Source organism: Bubalus kerabau, chromosome 4 (assembly GCF_029407905.1).
Source record: "Bubalus kerabau isolate K-KA32 ecotype Philippines breed swamp buffalo chromosome 4, PCC_UOA_SB_1v2, whole genome shotgun sequence".
Taxonomy (NCBI): Eukaryota; Metazoa; Chordata; class Mammalia; order Artiodactyla; family Bovidae; genus Bubalus; species Bubalus kerabau.
Window position 1 is genome coordinate 532,697 of NC_073627.1, and position 5,794 is coordinate 538,490.

The 5,794-nt window shown below is 38.6% G+C and overlaps 1 pseudogene; it reads right to left on the bottom strand.

The window, feature by feature from the left end:
• Window positions 1-4,552: 4,552 nt before the first annotated feature.
• Window positions 4,553-5,482, bottom strand: LOC129651081 (olfactory receptor 5M9-like; annotated as a pseudogene).
• Between the last annotated feature and the right edge of the window lie 312 nt (window positions 5,483-5,794).

Consider the following 5,794-nt stretch of genomic DNA (forward strand, 5'->3'; position numbering starts at 1 on the left):
TTTTTTGACATGCAGATCTGGAAATCAGGGTCAGCTTTTGGAAAGTCATACTCTCTTTTTCTGTATCAAAACAAAAATGCAGACATACCCCTATATTCCCTCAGCAAAGCTTAAGATCCTTTTATATTTTAGGGATTTGAAGAAATTACAATGGTTTGACAGGAAGAGGTAGTTTAAAACCAAGTTTAAACGTGGTTGCTGTCAGATGTCAGGAATATTGTTCTATGTTGGGGTGGTTGTAAAGTGATGCAATCTAAGACCCACTTAAACCATCAACTGGAATGTTTTGTGTTTTTTTTTTATTCAGATTCAAATGTTTGGTGTCTACCATGTGAGTGGTATTGTGAGCTATTCTCATAGGGCAAAATAAAAAGTATTCCTGAATATGCTGAATAGTCTGCTATTTTGGAAAATACTGGCAAAATATTGATTGTATAAGTTATTTAGAAACAGTTTAGCTTATTTTATCCAAGTTATCTTAGTAAATATTTCATTGTTAAATTAGATTTCACATTTATGTGAGGACATCAATATTGCCATGTTAAATTATCTATATTAAACTTTATTTTAATTTATGCCTCACCTAACCTCAACACCATTATTAAAGCAGCAACAAGGTGTTCTAAGTGGATATAAACTGTATGAATTCTGAAGAGAAGCAATGAATTGCAATCCTGATTTTCAAGTTCTTAAATCAACTTCTTTTGGGGTCAGAGAGCACAGTTGCAGAGAAATTAATCTTGGGAATCATGACTGTCAATTGCCAAAGATAAAACTCAAGAGAGGAGAACATCTTTGTTGTTGCTATTTTTTAAATAATTCCAAAAGTATAATTTAAATAGTTAAAAGCACAGCAGTGAGCTTCTATAGTAAACTACAGAGTAAGGGCTGAACCTGAGATTGGCAATGTGAGAAGGGTTTAAAGGTCAGTGAAACTTTCAAAAGGAATCTGGTGCCCCTTCTGGGTAGCACACTGGATTCAGGGGAGGTTGCTGCAAAACCACACATTTACCAAAGAAACTTCAGATACATTTGAAGAGCTCCTAGAGCAGAAAGGATGATAGTCTGGGACACTAAGAAAAACTAAAGTAAAACCAAAGTTCTAACATTTAAAAATTACTGTAAAGAAATATATTAGTTTCATCAGCCTGCGTTAACAAAGTACCACACACTCATTGATTAGAACAACAAAAATGTATTTTCTCACAGTTCTGGAGCCTACAAGTCTGAAGTCAAGGTACTGGTGGAACCAGACTCTCTATGAAGCTCTAGGGGAGGTTCCTTCCTTGTTTTTTCCAGCTGCTCATGGTCCCAAGCATTCCTTGTCTTCTAAGAATCTTTCCAGTCTCTGCTGTCTTCTCATGGTCATCTGCCCTCTACATCTGTGTCCAAATTTCTTCATTCTTGTAAGGACATCACTCACATTGGATTAACGGTCCACCTTACTTCATTATGACTCCATATTAACAATTGCATCTTCAACGACCCTATATCCAACTGCTACTGCTAAGTCACTTCAGTAGTGTCCGACTCTGTGTGACCCCATAGATGGCAGCCCACCAGGCTCCCCTGTCCCTGAGATTCTCCAGGCAAGAACACGGGATTGGGTTGCCATGTCCTTTTCCAATGCGTGAAAGTGAAAAGTGAAAGTGAAGTCACTCAGTCGTGTCCAACTCCCAGTGACCCCATGGACTGCAGCCTACCAGGCTCCTCAGTCCATGGGATTTTCCAGGCAAGAGTACTGGAGTGGGGTGCCATTACCTTCTCCCCTATATCCAAATAATGACCTTATAACCCAATGATCCTATAACCAAACTCTGAAGTTCAGGTTAGGAACTTCACACATCTTCTGGGGGAACAATTTCACTCATGATCAGTGCGTGTAAGTGTGTGCATGCTCAGTTGTGTTCGACTCTGTGTGACCCTATGGACTGTAACCCGCCAGGCTCCTCTGTCCATGGGGTTTTCCGGGCAAGAATACTGGAGTAGGTTGCCATTTCCTTCTCCAGGGGATGTTCCCCCAGGGATTGAAATCATGTCTCTTACCTCGCAGATGATTCTTTGCTACTGAGCCATTGGGGAAGCCCCATTAATAAGTAAGGACAGTTAAAGATGTGCTGGCTCAAATGTATGGTGAAAACACACCTTATCTACACCTGCAAGCACAGTGCAGACAAAAAATAGCTGAGGTTTCCTAAGCTTAAGAAAGAGACTTGTAAGTACCTAAAAAGGCTAGCGAAATGGCCCAGATGATGGGTCAAAAGGGATCCAAAACCAGTTAATGTGACAACTGGACTCTTAAAGGTCATAACAAGCCCAAGGACTCATCAAGTAGTTAGGACAAAGGGATATATAACCTAATATCTAATATAGATCAGAAGCTTGAGTTTTTCTCCTTCTGGTTAAGACAGAAGACAAGATGCCCTTCTCTCAATACCAGAATAGTTTCTGAAGAGACTTGATCATTCTCAGGTAAAAATTGTCCTAGTGAGTGGTAAGATGCAGAGGTGAAGTGCCAAGGATACGTTTATGGGAAGTATTATAAGAGCAAATACAGCACTAGATCTAAGTGAACTCCCAAGATGCAGTGACTTAATAAAGTAATTTACTCCTTTCTCAGGCAGCAGTATGAGTTAAGGGGTTTGGGAAAGGCAATTAGACCCTCAATATGTGGTTTCCATCTTTGTCTAAAAAGTGATCACTTCATTGGCAACATTTTCAAGCAGGAAGGAAGAGAATAAAGTCCGTATCTAATGGCTTTAACATAGAGAAGGTGGTCTCTAGGTTTCAGGCACCACTTTCTACTGACGGCTCATTGCCAGGACTTGAAGCATTCTGTCTCCCACTGATGGGGGCGATGGGGACGTGGTGAGCAGCTGGATGACAAAGGTTTTACTTATAAAACAAAACATAAAATAGTGGACACTGAGGAATATGTCTGCCATAAGGATCACAGAAAATGTGATCTTAAAGGGTCAAGTTATAATGGTCTCTGTCAGTACGATTGTCTCTTGAGCAGCCTATCATTTCATAGTTGACACCAACTTGTTAGAAGCAAACTTGGGTGATTTGAAAACATTAAAAAAAAAAAAAAAAACTTTGTTAATGTAGTTCCAATACTAATCAAATAGTACTCTTTCTTCCTGCTCAGAACCTAAAGTTATGAAAAAGAACCCTCCTCCCACCATCTGATTTTTCTCAGAACCAGTCTGAGGGAATGTGGCTTGTGGGCAATTAGTACATTAGCCTGAGTAACAATACTTTCTGTGCTTAAATGAATCCATCTTTCCAGTGATACTACCACAAGTAAATGTTACTTCTCAGAGTCTTTCCACACATGTTCAGTTGTGCAGCCCTCTTAACTGGATTAGCCCTTAAACAAGAATAAACTCATTCATGAGAAATTGCTTCTGCTTCTGATTTGCTTTTATGCTGGTATTATTAGCAAGAGTCAACAAGGACAAAAAATGGATTCCACTTATATTAAGAATGAAGGTAGATTAAGTGGACACCAATCAACATAAACTGAATTGTAAACATGTAATCAGATCCCAATGGATACCAGTTTGAGCTGTGCTGATCACATTTTAACACATGTCTAGTGCAATGCCACTTGGTTTTACACAGATTCTTATCTGGTTGATCCACTCTGGTTATTAAAAGCTTGACTTAAGCAGCTAAATAGACCTAAGAATGTAATGTTAGTCACAAGAATTTGGAATCAAACAATACCTTCATCATAGCAATCAAATGTTTAACAGGACATTCTTCTGATCAAAACTTAGATTTTAAATGACAAAAATCCATATTGCTCCATCTTTTTAAACTATGAGAAGGACATGATAGGCTTTACTCATAAATTTTTCACCTATTTAAATTAATGAAAAGAAAAACAACTAGCCAAAATCCAAACCAAAGAGTAGAATTACAGTGAGTCAACAGATGATTTGAAACATAGTGTTAAGTGAAAAATAGTGTTAATTATAGAGCAATACATACTGAGAGTTAACCTTCTGACTGATTCATGACACTAGTTGAAGATTCTGAATACATTTTGTTTTCAAAAGCCCATGCATGTATGAATGTTATTGAAAGCTTTTTTGGTAAATGAGGATCCACCCATGTTTATATTCATGGAAAAGTGATGAAGTCTTAATTTTTTCTCATGAAATTATATATTACTTATAAAACAAGTGAAAAACAATTATATATAGAAAATATCCTAAGACAGCATATTCAACTCTTACAAAGATACCTCCAAATTAGCATGTGCTTATGCAAATGTATTTATGAGTTATCCAATGACTACACTTAGCACAGTTTTACATACACTGTGGCTAACAGTAATAGGTCAGGGTTAGTATGTTTGCATATGTAGATAAAGGAGGCTTAGTCCTGAGAGTCCATTCATGGGGTAAACCATCACTGTGTTAGACTGGACCTCTTAGTATATTTAAGTGTTGCCAGTTTACAGTCTATTTTAAACAGGGTTATTTTTATGCCTGGACATTTATAACAGGAAGCGGCATATCCAGAATTATGTCCTGCAGATTCACTGCCTCAAGCTTGCCTTGACGACTGCTTTGCTGACCACCTCTTTCACATCCTTGTTCCTCAAACTGTAGATCATGGGGTTCAGCATGGGAATCACTGTGGGGTAAAACACGGCCACCATCTTCCCCCGATCCACATACTCTTCAGTGGGCCTCCTGAGATACATGAAGAGGAGAGCCCCATAAAACATGGCAACAGCTGTCAGGTGGGACCCACATGTGGAGAATGTCTTCCTCCTGCCATCAGCAGAGCGCCTGTGCAGCACGGCCACTACGATGAGGGTATAGGACATGAGAACCACTGAGAGGGAATATGTGAAATTCATCCCAGCAATAACAATCATGGTGCATTCTTTACTGTGGACCCCCCACAGGCAGTCTTGATAAGAGGACGGTCAGCACAATAGAAGTGGTTGATTTCAAAGTTTCCACAGAAGCACAGGCCATATGTCCACAGTGTGCAGATTAGGCTAACAGAGAACCCACAGATGTATGTCACAGAGATGAGATGAGCACAGACAGTCCTGGACATTTTACTGCCATAAAGCAGAGGGCTGCAGATGGCCATGTAGCGATCAAAGGCCATCACAGCCAAGATACATACTTTCACGTGGACAAGGGCTGTGAAGAAGTAACACTGCACCAAACACCCCACATAGGAAATGGTTTTTGTCTGATAGTAAGTTTTCCTGCATCTTCAGAGTGACATTGGAAGAGAGCCACACATCCAAAAAAGACAAATGAGTCAAGAAAAAGTACATGGAGCTCTGAAGCTGGAGGCTGATGCTGATCAAAATAATGATACCAATGTTCCCTATCAGAGTGATCATGTAAACTACTAGAAACACCACAAAAAAGAGACCTTGAAGCTCCTGATGACTGGTCAAGCCCAGAAGAACAAGTTCTGTCACATCTGTGAAATTTGGCATTGCCTTCACTTAGACCCAGTATGCAGTGCCTATGGACAAATTAAAAGAAACGAATGGATTTATTTTATTCTTGAAAATTTTGAGTCATGCTTATCGGTATTCTAGTTCAAATAATATAAAAATCAATGTAGACTTTGTACAAAGTTTAATATAAGAGTATATAATCACATTTATTTCCTTTAATAGGCCTTATAGGTAATTATTACAATATTTATTAGTTTCTTAACTCTAAAACAGACAATTACATTCACATACTACTAGTATTATACACTTATTTTTGCTAAATTATTTCAGTGATGCTAACATCATAGA